This window comes from Quercus lobata, chromosome 9 (assembly GCF_001633185.2).
Source record: "Quercus lobata isolate SW786 chromosome 9, ValleyOak3.0 Primary Assembly, whole genome shotgun sequence".
Lineage (NCBI taxonomy): Eukaryota > Viridiplantae > Streptophyta > Magnoliopsida > Fagales > Fagaceae > Quercus > Quercus lobata.
In genome coordinates, this window is record NC_044912.1 from 38026902 (window position 1) to 38041670 (window position 14769).

Sequence of the window (14769 nt, forward strand, 5' to 3'; positions counted from 1 at the left end):
AAATTATACAACTTTTATAGAAAATATAAAAAGTTATAAAAACAAAATCAATTACTTTATTCTTTTTCCATAAAAATTTTTTAAAACTATTTCCTAAATCAATGATTATAGCAAATTTGTTAACTTTTATTTAAAATTTTACATCTATTTTCTTGAACAAGAAGAAAAGAGAGTAATACATTATTAAGTCATCAAACACTCAAGTTCTTTCCGATTTTTGCCAGTAGATGGTCAAAAATCCAAGTTGGATAATTTCAATTTGAAGTCTGGCAGTTGGGAAATGTATGCAACAGTGATTATTTAACCAACAATTGATTATAATTCCACAACCGTTCCCTCATTTTGTTTGGCTAGTAGTGACTAAATTTAGCCGAAACTTATCACTACGACATTCTTTTTTTGGTTATGGTAATCTGTGAAGGGCCAACGATCAAAGGAAAAGACATACTATTAATTATATATTGTAAGATCCAAAGATTTTGAAGGGCCAACAATCGTAGGCATCTGATCTACCAGTTTATTCAACATAGGCATCTTGTACCCTTCTTTAGTTTGCTTATATGGGCACTTCCAACCCCTTAAATTTTAAGTAATTCCATTTTGACAATCCAAATTCCACCACCTCTAGGATGGAACTCACTTCTAGTGTAGGAAATAAACTTGCTCCAGGAGATGAATTGGGCTATGACAGAGCCAAGGAAGTGAAGGAGTTTGATGAAACAAAAGCTGGAGTTAAAGGACAAGTGAACTCTGGAGTGACCAAGGTCCCAAGGTTCCTCATCCATCCACCAGAGAGCCTTCCAAATCCAATGCTATCTCCAGCCACTACCCACTTCCACGTTCCAGTGATAGATGTCCAAGGCTTTGAACAAAGTTGCCGAAGGATGGAGATCGTTGATCAAGTTCGTAAAGCGTCAGAAACATGGGGCTTCTTCCAGATGATTAATCATGGAATTCGTTAGTGTTATAGACATGTTAGAAGCTGTGCGACAATTCCATGAGCAACCAAAGGAAGAGAAGATGGAGTGGTACTCGCGTGATCAGAAGCAACGAGTTAAGTATTACTGCAATGGTGCTCTCTTAGTGTCCAAAGCAGCAGATTGGAGGGATTCAATTTTATTTTGAATTCCAAGATAGTTCTCTAAACCTTGATGAACTTGAAAGAATTTGAAGCTTGCTAGATTGCACAACAATGGCGGACAAATAAGAACAAACAATGAGAGAGAGGGAGAGAGAGAATGGGAGAGAAGTTTCTGGAAATACTTCAAAGAAATCTATTTCACAAGCTTAAAGAATACATTAACACCTGCCTTATATTTATAGCTTAAGTAAAATACAACTAGAACATTCCAATAATACAACTGATCTAATAGATTTACAACTAATTGCGATCTTTACTCCGTGAATTTAGGAGTGACAACCTGGATGACAGTAATTGCTAGAGTCACTGAAGAGCATGATCATGAGCCTTGAGTACACATAGGAGTAGAGCACAGAGCACTTCTGGAATATTAATTGAAGAGGATGAACACAAACGACACCGTACTCATTAACTTAAACAGCACCGTTTCCATTTCAAGTCAGATTCACTTAAATAACACGACATCGTTTAGCTAAAGAGACGTTAGATTAAACTAGCCATTATGTATCTTCCTCTTCTATTTTCAAATGATACTTCTGAGTCTGAGTTTCAATGTTGTTCTCAATGCTCTCTTTAACATCCCCCCTCAAAACCATGGGGTCAATAGACACCATGATTTTGGAGCGAAGAAAAGCAAATCCTGAAGTAGATAGGCACTTGGTAAACACATCAACAAACTAATCACCCGTGGCAATGTACTTGACTTGAAGATTCCTGCGCAACACCTTTTCACGAACAAAATGGTAATCCACTTCTATATGTTTGGTGCGCGCATGAAATACAGGATTTGAAGCAATGGCAAAGGTAGACACATTGTCATACCAGAGCTTAGGAGGGACAAGAAGGAAAATCCCAAGGCCTTTTAAAACCTGGCGAAGCCAATAGAGCTCAGGAGCAATGGTGGCCAAAGCTCTATACTTTGATTTAGTGAAGGATCTAGAGATTGTATCCTGCTTCTTCGCACTCCAAATGATGGGATTATAACCAAGATAGACTATGTAACCAGTGATTAAGTGTCTATCATAGGGATCTCCTGCCCAATCTGAATCTGAAAAGGCAAAAAGGGAGAGAGGCCCTGGTTGAAGAAAGATACCACAATGCAAGGTACCATTAACATACCTAAGTATTCTTTTAGCAGCAATTAAGTGAACATCAGTAAGAGTAGACATAAATTGATAGATCTATTGCACTGCAAAACTAAGATCAGGCCTTGTGAAGGTTAAATAATGGAGAGAACCAACCAAGCTTCTAAACTCATGAGGGTTAGAAAGCAAGGAACCCTCAGTAGGAACCAATCTAGCATGAGGAGTGTAAGGTGTACGAGCAGGTTTAGAAGTGTGCATATTAGCTTTGAGGAGTAAGACTTGAGCATACTTGGATTGAGATAAAAACAACCCTTTGGAAGTCTTGATAATTTGAAGTCCAAGGAAGTAATGAAGAGGACCCAAGTCTTTAAGCTCAAATGTAGCACTGAATTGAGCAATTAAAGAAGACATAAAACTTGGATCATTTCCTAACATGACTATATCATCAATATAGACAAGAAGATAGACCACCAGCTTTCCTTGTCTGAGAATAAACAAGGAAGAATCAGCAAGTGATGCCTGAAAGCCCATATGAAGAAGCTGAGTAGAAAACCTCTCAAACCAAGCCCTAGGGGCTTGTTTGAGCCCATAGAGAGACTTTAGAAGTTTACAAGCATGATTAGGATGAGTAGAATCCACATAACCAGGGGGTTGGATCATATAAACCTCCTCTCTGAGGTAACCATGAAGAAAAGCATTGCTTACATCAAGCTGTCTGAGAGGCCAATTAAATTGAACTGCCAAAGATAAAATAATCCTCACAGTAGGAGGTTTAATGACAGGGCTGAAGGTTTCCTCAAAGTCAACCCTATATTGTTGATGAAATCCCTTGGCAACAAACCTGGTCTTATATCTGTTAATAGACCCATCACTGTTGCGTTTGAGTTTAAACACCTACTTACAACCAACCAAATTCTAAGTAAGGGAAGGTGGAACCAAAACCCAAGTACCCTGCCTTTGGAGAGCAGCAAACTTATCATCCATTGTAGAGCACCATTGAGGGTATTGGGCAGCTAACTTGTAAGTAGGAGATTCAATAATGGAGTAATCAAGCATAGGAGTACAGCTGACCTTTTTGGACTTTGAACTTGGCACTGGTAGGAGTGCAAGAAAAGGCTAGAGACTTAGGACACTACACTGAATCAGCAACAGGTATGCATAAAGAGGCATGTTATGTTGCAGTGGGTACTGATTGAATTGCGGTAGGTAAGGCAGCAAGAGCCTTTGGCTGAAAGATGCCATCTTTGGACCTAGTAATTATTGGATGATTTTTGACTATAAGAGGAACCTGTGAAGCTACTGTGGGAATGAGATGAAGAAGGAAAGTAGGTTGGTTTTGGGATGAGTCTATGTGAGGTAAAGATACAGGTAAATGGGAAGAAAGTGATGGAGAGGAGGAAGACCAATCAGATAAAGTTGCAGGGATATGAGGGTGAGTAGGTGGAGATGATGCAGACTGATCAAATAAAGGCTGTGATGGAGTGGCATGAGGAAACCAGGTTGTGAGGTAGGTTGTGAGGCAGGAGTAGGACTCTATGTTTGCAGTAAAGGTATAAAAAAAATGAGCTGGAGTAGGTGTTGGACTAGGATCAACAGAGGTACCGGTGGGTAAAGACAGTGAGGAAATGAATTCTTCTTCATTGAAATGAAAATGCCTTGAGATGTAGATCTGAGATGTGATAGGATCTTGACAGATGTAACCTTTTGTATGGGTAGGATAACCAAGAAAGATGTAAGGAGTAGTATGTGGAAGGAGCTTGTGTGTGTTGTAAGATCTTAACAAGGGAAAACAGACACAACCAAAGGATCTTAAATGAGTAATATCAAGTTTGTACTTGAACAAGACTTCCCAAGGAGTAGAATTCATAAGGATGGGAGTAGGAAGCTTATTAATGATATGAGCAGCTGTAGAAACAGTACAAGACCAATAAGATGGTAGCAATTGAGAATAGGAAAGCATAGTGAGAGCACACTCAACTATATGCCTATGTTTTCTCTCAGCCACCCCATTTTGTTGAGGTGTGCGAGGACATGAGAATTGCTGAATAAGACCATATAAGGAACAAAAATTCTTAAAAGCATTGGATGTAAACTCTCCACCATTATCAGTTCTCAAAACTTTGATTTTAGAGTCCAATTGATTCTTTGCAGTTGCTTCAAAGAACTTAAAAATATTAAGAACATCAAATTTATGCTTAAGAAGATAGAGCCAAGTAAACTTGGAATACTCATCAACAAAAAGCACATAGTACTGAAAATCATTTGAGGATTTGACAGGAGCTAGACCCCAGACATCAAAATGCACTAATTCAAGGGGTTTGGAAGCTTGAAAAACATAAACAGGAAAAGAAAATTGATCCATTTTACCACTCAAGCAATGTTTACAATGGGAAAAGCTCTTATTATTATATGAGATACTAATATTATCAATAGAAGATAAAGCTACATCAAGAACTTTATCACTTGGGTGTCCTAACCTATGGTGCCATAGCAACCATTTATTTTGTTTATTTACATGAAAACTTGATGGAAAAGAAGCAATCGTAGAAGGATGCTTGTGTGGAGATGACTCAGAGTTGAAGTGAGAATGCTTGTGTGAAGATGACATAGAGTTGAAGTAAGAGGGTGACTTGTTGAAATTCTTGGAGTAGATTGGATAAACTCCATTCTCACTCAAGCCCATGTAAAGGAGTCTCCCCGTAGGAATATCCTAAATTTTGATATGATTTGCATCAAAATAGCTAGAACAATTATTATGCAAACAAAATTTGTGAACTAAAAGTAAATTCACAGCAATTCTTGGTAAATAAAGGACATTTCTAAGGGTAAAGGTATGATATTTTGTGTAAGGAAGCATTACCTATATGGTTGATTGGTAAGGATTAACCATTCCCAACAGTAACTTGTTCTGGCCCCTTGTACAAAGATTGAACAAAGAGATTACTGAGTTGGTAGTGAGATGGTTAGATGTACCTCTATCAATAAGCCATGGATCTTGATTGTTGGTGATCGCTGCACTAGAAGCACTAGCCATAGCAGCAAGCTTGATGGGAGGATTTTTGCCTTGATAAGCAAAATTCATCCTATGATAGTAGTCCAAAGCTTGATGTCTAGACTTCCCACAGATTTGACATGTTGGTCTTTCATGCTTAAAACCTTGAGATGAATGTTGATAAGTGAAATTCTGAGAAGGAAAATTTTGAGGAGAGAAATTGTGAGAGGCTTGTGGTGAGAATTGCTGCTGACTTCCGCCATGATTGAACTTGCCTCCACCTCGTCCTGTATTTGCATTATTCCTTCGTCTTCCTGAACCATGATTCTGTGACTGATTTGATGTACTGCCATTTGCTTTTCCATTGGAAGCAAACATGGCAAGAGTGTGAGAAACTAAATCCAAGTGATCAATCATAGCTTATTCCTCACTTTGAAACATAATAGCAAGTTGTTCATAAGTGATTAGATCACTCCTAGTGTGAATTGCAGAATAGAAATGTGCAAATTCTCTAGGAAGCCCTCTTAGCACAATGCAAATCAACTCTTCATTATCAATTATAACTCTAACAGCAAGGAGTTTGTCATGAGCAACTTTAATCTTCTAAAGGAATAAATTCACAGATTCATTACCTTTTTTGATACTTTGCAATTCAAGCTTGAGATTCAATATGTTAGCTCTTGATGTGGAAGTGAACCTTTATTCTAAAGTGTTCCATACTTACCTTGAGCTAGTGATACCAACAACAAGTTAAAAGACTTGTGGAGTGAGAGTTGAGTTGATCAAAGAAAGGAGTGCCTTATCCTTGATTTTCCAAGCTTGAAATTCTGGATTAGCAACTGAAGTTGCATTGCCAGCAGCATCAAGTGCAAAAGGTGATGGCTTTGGTGCTGTGCCACCAATGAGTAAGCCTCTAGTATAGTGAGTAACTAATGCCTCCATGGGATGTAGTTGGTGTAGTCAAGTTTGATGGACATAAGATTTGACATATTAGAAAGTAATAACAATGGTGATTGTATTGAGGTGGAAGATGTAGAAGTAGAAGGTGCGGAGGTAGAAGGTATTGTAGTTGGTTGAATTGGAGTTGTGCGCATAGATTGTGCTATGTCAGTTGGTGTTGTTGAAGCCATGGATCTTGGCTTTGATACCATGAAAGAATTTGAAGCTTGCTAGATTGCACAACAATGGCGGACAAACAAGAACAAACAATGAGAGAAAGAGAGAGAGTGAGAAAGAATGGGAGAGAAGTTTCTGGAAACACTTCAAAGAAATCTATTTCACAAGCTTAAAGAATACATTAACACCTGTCCTGTATTTATAGCTTAAGTACAATACAACTAGAACATTCCAGTAATACAACCACTCTAACAGATTTACAACTAATTGCGATCTTTACTCCGTGAATTTAGGAGTGACAGCTTGGATGATAGTTATTACTGGAGTCTTAACTGCAACACTGAAGAGCATGACCATGAGCCTTGCGTACACATAGGAGTAGAGCACAAAGCACATCTGGAATATAATTGAAGAGGATGAACACAAATGACACCGTTCTCATTAACTTAAAAAACACCATTTCCATATCAAGTCAGATTCAATTAAATAACATGACATTGTTTAGCTAAAGAGACGTTAGATTGAACTAGCTGTTATGTATCTTCCTCTTCTATTTTCAAACGTTGCTTCTGAGTCTAGTTTCAGTGCTGCTCTCAGTGCTCTCTTTAACAGAGCTTCCCCTAGTATGCAGGTACTAATAATACTACTACATGCAATTAATATATATATATATATATATATACACACACACTGTGTCTATGCAAAATTAGCTAACACTTTATTTGCGTCTTATTTTTAGGGAGGTTGTAAGTGAATATGTCAAACAGATGATTGAACTAAGCAAGACACTATCAGAATTACTATCAGAGGCTTTGGGGCTGAGCAGTGATTACCTAGAAAACATAGAATGCATGAAAGTGGAAACATTGGTGTGCCACTATTACTCGGCTTGTCCTGAACCCGACTTGACCCTTGGCGCAACAAAGCTTTCAAACCCTTCCTCTCTAACCATACTCTTGCAAGACAATATTGGTGGCGTACAGGTCCTCCATCAAGATCATTGGGTTGACTTTCCTCCAGTGCACGGAACATTAGTAGTCAACATTGGTGACTATATGCAGGTAGAGACTATTTCTGTTCACATGATTCTTTTTTTTCTTTATTCAGTCATGAGTCAAGCAAACTAGATGTGTATGAAAACTGAAAATGCTAAAAGCCTAAATGTAGAAGAATATCATACAAAAAATATCATGGATTGAACATTCTGAGATTTCACCAAATCACACCGTTTTCCTTCCTTCTCCTAAATTAGATATCCAACTTAAAAAAAAAAAAAAAAAAAAAAAAAAAAAAAAAAAAAAAAATCCATTAGTTATATCAATATGAGAGAGTGGATTTGAACTCTAGTTCTCCTCATAAAAGAGGGGGGGAAATAAAAATCATTGGGCCACAAGACTTCAGGAATTAGATATCAATTTCTATTGAAATGAAAATTACCATTCCTTGGTCAACTGGAAAACACTTATGTCCACCAAATAAACTATTGAATTCTTCACTATTTTCCTTCCTTGAATTAGATATCAATTACAAAAAAAAAAAAAAAAAAAAAAAAAAAAAAAAAAAAAAAAGGAAGATAGTTACAACAATAGGAGACTGGGGATTTAAATTTTGGTTTTCCTCATAAAAAGAGTAGATAATATCACCAATGTTAAAGACTTTTGGCATTAGCTACAAACTTCTATCAAGATTGAAAATTGTTATTCCTCAATCAACCTCCAAACACTAATTTCCACTAAAAAACCGAAAGATTTTTTTTGCTAATGTTGGGCTAAAATAAATTGGCCCCGATTAATTAATTTAACTACCCAAATTGAGATCAAATTACATGCAAATCGTGGAGGCACCAACAAATTACCAAATAAACTAAGTGCAATAGAAATTAAATTGACACGGTGATTTGTTGATGAATAGAGGAAACCTCTTGCGAGGCAAAAACCCTATTGGATGAACTTCAGGTTTCCACTCCCAAGAATCTACTAATTAAAAACAAGTGGTTACAAGTATAAGGAATTTCACCATTATCTTGGCCTATCCCAAAATACCTATCTATAGTTGAACATTTGCTCCAATTCCCAATTGGACTTGATCATGTAGTAGACTTCTTTGCTTTACACAAATCTCTAATCTGTGATTAACTCTTTTGCATGGATCCTAGTACGTGACTAACTCCAATAACCTAATTGATTGTTGTTAGATGTAAAGTTCTTCATTTCATAAACGATGAAGATCAGGAAGCACTTGGTTACAAAACCCTAAGACATACATACGCAATAGCTTCCACAGAGTATATGAGTTCTAGTACTTTGTTTCCGTATTTGATGACTTTTAAAATAAGCCTTATATATAACTAGAGTTGTAGAGAGAGAAACCCTAATCATTCAAGTCATCATGGGCCGAATTTCAGATCTGAGAATTCTAAAATCGTAATTTTCGATAGATCGAGCTTGTGTCCAACTTCTTCATTAATCCTCAATAGCAGCAAGTGTCGAGCTTGTGTCAAGCTTTAATGAAATAGCTTTTCTTCATTTGTTTCTTAGACCAAACTTCATGTCTTTAATGATACCATTTGTTATGTTTAAATAACATACTTCTTGATATATTAAACCCAACTTAGATCTACCTAATTACAAATAAAGTGTGTTTGTCAAAGGATTAACCAATTACATAGAAAATATGACCCTAACAACTGACATAAAAAATAAATTAAAAAATATTTAACATGTGTAAGAAACTATTTTTACCTTTATAAGTACAATAAATTTATGTTTATTAATTGCTGACATAACATATAAGGACACTGTTTACCGCAAAAGCTCTAAGCCCATGAGTTGAAGGCCAATTATATTATATTAATAATTTACATTTTTCATTATTATTTAATATAAGATTTCATTCACATATGTATTCCCAATATTAATAATTATATTAACTGTTAGGGTTTAAAGTATTTAAGAAAACTTCATCCACACCAATTCTACTATTCTCTTTTATTTCTTCATAAATCCGTCACTTCTCACTTAATTTTAAATTTATTTTCTATGTTGTTAAAATTAAAAATCTCACCAAAGGATGATGTAAGTTATATATATATAAATATATATAAGATAAAGAATCTAGAAACCCAAAAAATGAGGGGAAAAAATGCAAAAGTGAAGCTTAAAACCTGAAGAATGGCCGTTAAACCCCTATTCCCCTAGTCTAAGTATTTGCATTAGTCTTTGTAAAATTTTCTGTCCATTTTAGCATAAAAACTCAGTTTTTTGTGTTTTACACGACCACTTTTACTAAGCACCCACATCAGATTATCTATTATACATTTCATTTTATTTAAATAATATTTTTATTATTATTTTTATTTTATACATTATAAGTATTCTTTTCTTCACGAGCATTCTCATCTCCTCAAGAAGGTAAAAAGTTCCTTCAAAAAAAAAAAAAAAAAAGGTAAAAAGTTCTCTCTCATCTCTCACCTCTCTTCTCTCTTCACCATCACAAAGCCAAAACTCCATGGCTAGAGCTCCATGGCCATGGCCGAATATCACATAACCATCACAAAGGCAGAAACCCACATAAATTAAACCCCTGCTCTTTCTAGTTCTCTAAACCTGAATCCCACCTAGCCTAGACCACCATGGTCGAACACTATGGGTTCAACCAATCAACCACCACAAACTGGCTTCTAACTTTGGTTCTCTCTTGGGTTTGGGGATTTGGTGATTTTTTTTGGTTTTTGGAGTTCTGAGTTGTGGGTGTAGTTTGATTTGTGTTTTGATTTGGGTTTTGGGGTTTGAGAAAGGTGGGATTTTTTGGCATGGGTGTGGCGGGTGGACGGTGGTGGGTGGTTGACCGACTTTGTCTTGTTTAGAGAAAGAGTGAGTGAGTGATGGAGATGGAGATGAGGAAAGAAAAGATTTTGGGAAGAAGAGAAAAGAGAGGTCCGATGAGTGGGTGAGAGAAAAAAAAAATATTAAAAAATTATTTACACATCTACAGTAACCGTGTATATTTGCATGGTTACTGTAGCAGATGTGTATATTTGCAAACTTAGAGCACTTGCAGCAATGGAGCTAAATAGCTATATAGCTATTTTAGCTCCACAAAAAACCACCATCCAGCAATGGAGGTATAGCTATTTTTTTTAGCTTCATTGCTACAGTGCACATCTATAGATAGATATGCACTGTAGCTGAGAGCTAAAATATATATATATATATATATATATATTTTATTAAATTTCTCTCTCCTCTTTCATTTAAAAAATATTTTCTCTTTCTTTCTTTTTCTCTCTCTGGCTTCTCTTCTTTCTTTCTTTTTCCTTCTCATTTTTTTTTTCTCTCCCTCATCTACTCTCTGCTTCGCCGATCTGTTTTGGATCTTCATCTTCATCGCCAATCTGTTCTGGGTTCATCTTCATTGCCGATCTTCATCTTCATCGCCGTCCCACATCGATATCCCACGTCGTCGACCCATCTCGCCCAGTCCTCCATCTCACTGCCGATCCAAGCTCCATTGCCGACCTAAACTTCATCGTCGATCCAAGCTCCACCAGCACTGCCTTCATCGAACTCAAGAGCGCTGCGGATTTTGTGGTTGGATTTCATGGTTGTGGCTAGATTTCGTGGGTTTCTCTGGGTTTCGTGATGGCGGTTTGGATGGGTTTCATGGTGGCTAAGTTTCGTGGGTCAGTGGTGGTGTGGCTGTGTTGGTGGTGATTTGTGTGGTGGTTTTTGGTAATTTGGATTTTTGGCAGTGGTTGTGGGTGGTTGTGGGCGGTTGTTCTTGGTTGGCCGTGGTGGTGGATCGATTTGTGGTGTTTTTATTGTAGTGAGATTGATTATTTTATTATAGTAGATATATTATTTTATTGTAATATTTATATTATTTTATTGTGTTGAAAGCTAAAATATATCCATTAATGCAGCATGTGTATAGGTAAAATAGATAAAGTAACTTTTGGTGGAGCTAAATAGCTAAATTTTTAACTTCACTGCTGTGAATGCTCTTATACCCCCACTAATGTGGATAGTTTTTAGTGAAAAATGCGTAAATTTAAGCACTTTTTGTATTATACACACACGGATGTGATTGCTCTTAAAGCATTTTGTTCTTAAGCAATAAGATATAATATGCACCATTCCTTTCGCAACGTGGACTCATTCTTTTCATGGCTCATGAATTCCATGTTACTGGAATTCACCTACATTAGGTAATATAATAGAGGCAAATACTCTTCTTGAATACTTCTGCTATTTTTATAGTATAATCCATTTTGCGTCACAATCATCTTCTATTTTTTTTTAAAAAAAAATTGTAGCCAATCACAAATGACAAGTTTAGAAGTGTGAAGCCTAGGGTACTGGTTGGACGTATTGGGCCCAGAATTTCAGTTGCAGTGGCGGAGCCACATGTAACCTTGGGGGGCCTTGGCCCCTCTAATTTTTTTTTTTACAATTTAAGTATATTTTATAAATATTTGAAAGGTATATGAAAAAAATAGGAGTTGCCCCCCCCCCCTCCCCCCCAAAAGAAAGCATTGATCAAATAATTTAGTAATTTTTCCTAAAAAAAAAAAAAAGAGAGTTTAGAGTTGATATACAATTGCAATAGAATGAAATAGTTAGGTAGTAAGTTTTGTGAGTAAATAGTAGAAGTGTGGAATCCCTAATTTTTAGCTCAATTTCAATTCCAATTAATACGTTCAAATCATTCAACATTGATAATATATGCAATTTGGTTGAAATTTCCTATTCTCAAGATTTTATCATGAAATAAAAAAAGCTCATATGATACTTCAATTATAACATTACGATATTGATTTGTCAAACATGGATGAAGTTTTGCAAATAATTTATATATTTTTTATATTTTCACACACACACACATATATTATGTGGATTTTTTAGGGGAGTGTCTATTTTTTATTTGAGTTTATCTTGACAGAATTTATAGTTCAGCCCCCCAACTCAAAATTCCTAGCTTTGTCATTGTTCAGTTGTATGCTTTTTCCATCCAATTCCTACACTAAAAATTGGGCCGATAAAAGAGGTAGTTTGGTATGCGATTTTGAGTAATAATTTTTAGTTTTTAAACAATATTACACGTATTTTTACACATTTTTTCGCTCACACATATTTCTAAAAAATACAAACAACGTTACCAAACAAGCCCTCATATTAGTGGATACATTGCTTACTATACATCAAAGGGATTGGATGGCAACTCAACCCTTGACTCATTTTAAACTTTTATAACCTATGCTAGCAATGGAAAGGAATAAGTTTAAGGTATTGCAAATTTTAATTCTTAAGTTGATGGATTCTCTTAAGCAATCTGTATTGAAGTACGTTGATAAACTTTTGGTATTACTATATATCTATTTCTATCTTTACTTTATTTTATATTATTATTATTTTACATCTCGTTTTTCGAAGAAGAAAAATGAATGTAATATATTTAAGTCATCAAAACATACAAGTTCTTTCTGATATGCACCAGATGGTCAAAAATCCAAGTTGGATAAGAACAGGGGTCTCCACTCTCTAGTGCAGATTCATCAACTTCACGACGTGTGAAAGTAATTGATAATACTACGGATCTGTTTGAGATCTACTTATTTGACTGAAATTAAAAACTTTTTGCTGAAAATACTGTAAAGAAAGGTAAAAGTTAGCTAAAATAGTACAATAGGGACCCATAAATAGTACCAAAAAGTACAGTGAGATCCATAAATAGTAGCAAAAATAAACTGAATAATCAAATTAGTTGGCAAAAATAATTTTTGCTAGAGATGAGTGGTGCGTTTCCAGCGTTTGTGTTTTTGGTTGGGTTTCATGGCACAGTTCATAACCCAGCCAAACACACAAAAACACGCATACCAATGCATTTTTTAGTCCCATAGCACTATTCACACCTTTAAAAATTATTTTGCTATAATGTTTTCAACAATAAGTTTTCAGTTTTTAGCGAATAAGCAGTATCCAAATACACCTTATGTGTGCGTTTAGCTCCAGCTTAAAAAGCTAACTTTTTTTACTATCCAGCTTATTTTTGTTACTATTCATGGCCTTACTGCACTTTTTGATACTATTCATGTGTCCCACTATATTGTTTCAATTATCTGCTAACTTTTACATTTATCTACAGTACTTTCAACAAAAAGTTTTTAATTTTAGCAAAATAAACGGATTCCAAATAGATCCTACATGTGCCACAAGAACTTTGATGAGACTACCATTGTAGGTACAACACATTCATTGAAACTCTACTATTCAATCTGCTCAACTTTTTATCAAGTATGATCACTCCTGTGAAGCAATATGAGTACTAGTACCACTAAGCCACGCCCTATCATGCTAGTTGGATAAAATCAATTTTACGTCTAGCAATTGAGAAACATATATGTAATGCTCAATTTCTCCATGTACAGCAGTGATTATTTTCCCAGATCATTATAATTTCACAAAGAGTCAAGTAATTATCTATAACCACTGCCTCAAATAATTAAAAATTCAATTTCATCGCCGTTGACCACCCTTTCCCCAGTTGCTGCTTCTTCTTCCATGTCTTCATGCATGTTGCCTCTCTGTCTATGTTCTTCTTCTTCTTCTTCTTTAGTTTTCTATTTTTCTTTTTGGAATTTCCTTGTTTTGTCCGCCATGTGAATTCCTAGTTAATGAAGACCCGTTGACAGTAGGGGGACCATGGCCCCCCAAAAATGTGTAAAAAATTATCTATAGTAGGTGAAATAGTAAAAGTTAATTACTTGGAAAATAGTAAAAGTAAAATAGTTTTTTTTTTTTTTTTTTTGATAGAAAACATGAACTGTTCATTCAACTGAAAAGAGATACAACAAGGAAAGTAAACAAATAACTAGGAGAATACACCACAGACAACTACACCCCCCCCCCCCCCCCCCGGCCCCCTAATGAACCCAAGAGCCCAGAGGTATTCTTGTGCTTGCCTATTAAAATTTTGGAATTTCTTTTCTTGGGCTCTAGCAACCCTTTTTAAAATCCCTCTCATTGGACATAAAGGGATACTGATGGGCTCATATTTAGGGGAGGGCTTACTTGTGGGTTTCGGACTTGATAGTTTTTGGGCCACAAGGGATAGTAGTTGAAAGTCCATACCCATCATTGAGAATCTTTAGGAAACACAAGAATGCACAACAGAGGAGGGCACTGGGCTCAAGGGGCGAACCACTGACAGCATCTCTGACCAGCCACCAAGCCCCCACTGATTTAATGAATCAATTGAGTGCTCCGTACCCAGACAAGCGCCCATTGGAGCGTGTTGGACACCAGCGACTTCTTCCCTTCTTTTCTCCATCGACCCACCTCTGCAATCAGCTCCATGTTTCTCAGAAACCCCCAAAAGACCACTGTTTTCACCGGTCCAGTCCCCAAAATGCCAGTGACAATTGGACTTACCTTTAA

General features: G+C 36.1%; 1 pseudogene; it reads left to right on the forward strand.

Annotated features, from left to right (window-relative positions):
• Nucleotides 1–629: 629 nt before the first annotated feature.
• On the forward strand, nt 630–14769 carry LOC115961694 (annotated as a pseudogene).